Raw genomic sequence first — 4,163 nt, forward strand, 5'->3', positions numbered from 1 at the left:
TTTGAACCGGTTCTGACCTGTTCGGACCGGTTTGAACCGGTCCTGGCCGGTTCTGACCAGTTCGGACCGGTTTTGACCTATCCGGACCGGTTTTGACCAGTCCACACCGACCGGTCTTGACCAGTCCGGTCCGGACCATCCGGTCTTGACCAGTCCGCACCGACCGGTCTTGACCAGTCCGGACCGACCGGTTTTGACTAGTTCGTACCGGTCTTGACCAGTCCGCACCGACTGGTTTTGACCAGTCCGGTCCCGACCGTCAGGTCTTGACCAGTCCGGGGCCGACCGCTCTTGACCAGTCCGCACCGGTTCTGACCGGTTTGAATCGGTTCTGACCGGTTTGAACCGGTTCTGACCGGTTTGAACCGGTTCTGACCGGTTTGAACCGGTTTGAACCGGTTCTGACCGGTTTGAACCGGTTTGAACCGGTTCTGACCGGTTTGAACCGGTTTGGACCGGTTTGAACCGGTTCTGACCTGTTCGGACCGGTTTGAACCGGTCCTGGCCGGTTCTGACCAGTTCGGACCGGTTTTGACCTATCCGGACCGGTTTTGACCAGTCCACACCGACCGGTCTTGACCAGTCCGGTCCGGAACATCCGGTCTTGACCAGTCCGCACCGACCGGTCTTGACCAGTCCGGACCGACCGGTTTTGACTAGTTCGTACCGGTCTTGACCAGTCCGCACCGACTGGTCTTGACCAGTCCGGTCCCGACCGGTCCCGACCGTCAGGTCTTGACCAGTCCGGGGCCGACCGCTCTTGACCAGTCCGCACCGGTTCTGACCGGTTTGAATCGGTTCTGACCGGTTTGAACCGGTTCTGACCGGTTTGAACCGGCAGTCCGCCGCCGAGGCGTCGCTCTCAATTCGGCCTCTTTCGATCGGCTCTGCGGGTACGCGGCGGCGCCCGGCCGGCCGGCCGCCGGCCGACCGTCTGCCTTTCAATCGGCTGCGGTTCGGGGTGCGGGTCATAGGGTACGACCGTCCGATCGACGACTACCCTACATAGTAGTCTGGACCCCCTTGGGGTATGAGGGTCACCTAGAGGGTGACTATCCCACCGCACCCCGAGCCGCAAACTCGCGAACTCGGGAACTCGGACCCCGAAACGGGTACGCTAGCGGCCGCGTGGCTCGTATCGCAGCGCCGACACGTCGGCCTTTTCCATCTAGCCGGCGGCCGTCCGCCGCCGAGGCGTCCGCATTCTCTTTACTCGCTGCCAGTCGTTTCCCTCTCGCTGCCGCTTGCTGCTGCTTCTTCCTCTTCTTCTTCTTCTTCTTCTTCTTCTTCTTCTTCTTCTTTCTCGTCCGCCTTGGCCGCCGTGTAACACACACACACAGACACACACACTCCCGGTCGACAGCGCTTTCGATCGCCAACTTACGGGTACGCTACCGGCCGCGTGGCTCGTAAGGCAGCCGATACGTAGGCCTTTACATCGCACCGGCGGTTCGGCTGCGGCCGTCCGCCGCCGAGGCGTCCGCATTCTCTTTGCTCGCTCACAATCGCTTCCTTCACGCTGCCGCCACGACTCGCTCGGCCTGCTGCTTCGGCTTCTTCATCTTCTTCCTTCTCGTCCGCCTTGGCGGCCTTGGCGGCCCGTATCGCAGCCGACACGTCGGCCTTTCCATCTCGCCGGCGGCAGTCCGCCGCCGAAGCGTCCGCATTCTTTTTGCTCGCTCCCAATCGCTTCCTTCTCGTCCGCCTAGTCCGCCGGCTAGGCCGCACACACTCCCGGCCGACAGCGCTTTCGATCGCAAACTCACGGGTACGGTACCGGCCGCGTGGCTCGTATCGCAGCCGACACGTCGGCCTTTCCATCGCGGTGCCGGCGGTTCGGCGGCGGCAGTCCGCCGCCGAGGCGTCGCTCTCAATTCGGCCTCTTTCGATCGGCTCTGCGGGTACGCGGCGGCGCCCGGCCGGCCGGCCGCCGGCCGACCGTCTGCCTTTCAATCGGCTGCGGTTCGGGGTGCGGGTCATAGGGTACGACCGTCCGATCGACGACTACCCTACATAGTAGTCTGGACCCCCTTGGGGTATGAGGGTCACCTAGAGCCTGACTATTCTGCCGGGCCCCGACCCGCAAACTCGCGAATCGGGAATCGGGCCCCGTCACGGGTACGGTAGCGGCCGCGTGGCTCGTATCGCAGCGCAGCGCAGCGCCGACACGTCGGCCTTTTCCATCTAGCCGGCGGCCGTCCGCCGCCGAGGCGTCCGCATTCTCTTTACTCGCTGCCAATCGCTTCCCTCTCGCTGCCGCTTGCTGCTGCTTCTTCCTCTGCTTCTTCTTCTTCTTCTTCTTTCTCGTCCGCCTTGGCCGCCTTGGCCGCCGTGTAACACACACACACAGACACACACACACACTCCCGGCCGACAGCGCTTTCGATCGCCAACTTACGGGTACGCTACCGGCCGCGTGGCTCGTAAGGCAGACGATACGTAGGCCTTTCCATCGCACCGGCGGTTCGGCTGCGGCCGTCCGCCGCCGAGGCGTCCGCATTCTCTTTGCTCGCTCACAATCGCTTCCTTCTCGCTGCCGCCACGACTCGCTCGGCTTGCTTGCTTGCTGCTTCGGCTTCTTCATCTTCTTCCTTCTTCCTTCTCGTCCGCCTTGGCGGCCCGTATCGCAGCCGACACGTCGGCCTTTCCATCTCGCCTGCGGCAGTCCGCCGCCGAAGCGTCCGCATTCTTTTTGCTCGCTCCCAATCGCTTCCTTCTCGTCCGCCTAGTCCGCCGCCGGCTAGGCCGCACACACTCCCGGCCGACAGCGCTTTCGATCGCAAACTCACGGGTACGGTACCGGCCGCGTGGCTCGTATCGCAGCCGACACGTCGGCCTTACCATCGCGGTGCCGGCGGTTCGGCGGCGGCTGGCCGCCGCCGAGGCGTCGCTCTCAATTCGGCCTCTTTCGATCGGCTCTGCGGGTACGCGGCGGCGCCCGGCCGGCCGGCCGCCGGCCGACCGTCTGCCTTTCAATCGGCTGCGGTTCGGGGTGCGGGTCATAGGGTACGACCGTCCGATCGACGACTACCCTACATAGTAGTCTGGACCCCCTTGGGGTATGAGGGTCACCTAGAGCCTGACTATTCCGCCGGGCCCCGACCCGCAAACTCGCGAATCGGGAATCGGGCCCCGTCACGGGTACGGTAGCGGCCGCGTGGCTCGTATCGCAGCGCCGACACGTCGGCCTTTCCATCAAGCCGGCGGTTCGGCGGCGGCCGTCCGCCGCCGAGGCGTCCGCATTCTCTTTACTCGCTGCCAATCGCTTCCCTCTCGCTGCCGCTTCTTCTTCTTCTTTCTCGTCCGCCTTGGCCGCCGTGTAACACACACACACAGACACACACACTCTCGGCCGACAGCGCTTTCGATCGCCAACTCACGGGTACGCTACCGGCTGCGTGGCTCGTAAGGCAGCCGATACGTAGGCCTTTCCATCGCACCGGCGGTTCGGCTGCGGCCGTCCGCCGCCGAGGCGTCCGCATTCTCTTTACTCGCTGCCAATCGCTTCCCTCTCGCTGCCGCTTGCTGCTGCTTCTTCCTCTGCTTCTTCTTCTTCTTCTTCTTCTTTCTCGTCCGCCTTGGCCGCCTTGGCCGCCGTGTAACACACACACACAGACACACACACACACTCCCGGCCGACAGCGCTTTCGATCGCCAACTTACGGGTACGCTACCGGCCGCGTGGCTCGTAAGGCAGCCGATACGTAGGCCTTTCCATCGCACCGGCGGTTCGGCTGCGGCCGTCCGCCGCCGAGGCGTCCGCATTCTCTTTGCTCGCTCACAATCGCTTCCTTCTCGCTGCCGCCACGACTCGCTCGGCTTGCTTGCTTGCTGCTTCGGCTTCTTCATCTTCTTCCTTCTTCCTTCTCGTCCGCCTTGGCGGCCCGTATCGCAGCCGACACGTCGGCCTTTCCATCTCGCCTGCGGCAGTCCGCCGCCGAAGCGTCCGCATTCTTTTTGCTCGCTCCCAATCGCTTCCTTCTCGTCCGCCTAGTCCGCCGCCGGCTAGGCCGCACACACTCCCGGCCGACAGCGCTTTCGATCGCAAACTCACGGGTACGGTACCGGCCGCGTGGCTCGTATCGCAGCCGACACGTCGGCCTTACCATCGCGGTGCCGGCGGTTCGGCGGCGGCTGTCCGCCGCCGAGGCGTCGCTCTCAAT

The sequence above is a fragment of the Octopus bimaculoides genome, chromosome 14 (assembly GCF_046866305.1).
Source record: "Octopus bimaculoides isolate indiv1 chromosome 14, ASM4686630v1, whole genome shotgun sequence".
NCBI lineage: Eukaryota > Metazoa > Mollusca > Cephalopoda > Octopoda > Octopodidae > Octopus > Octopus bimaculoides.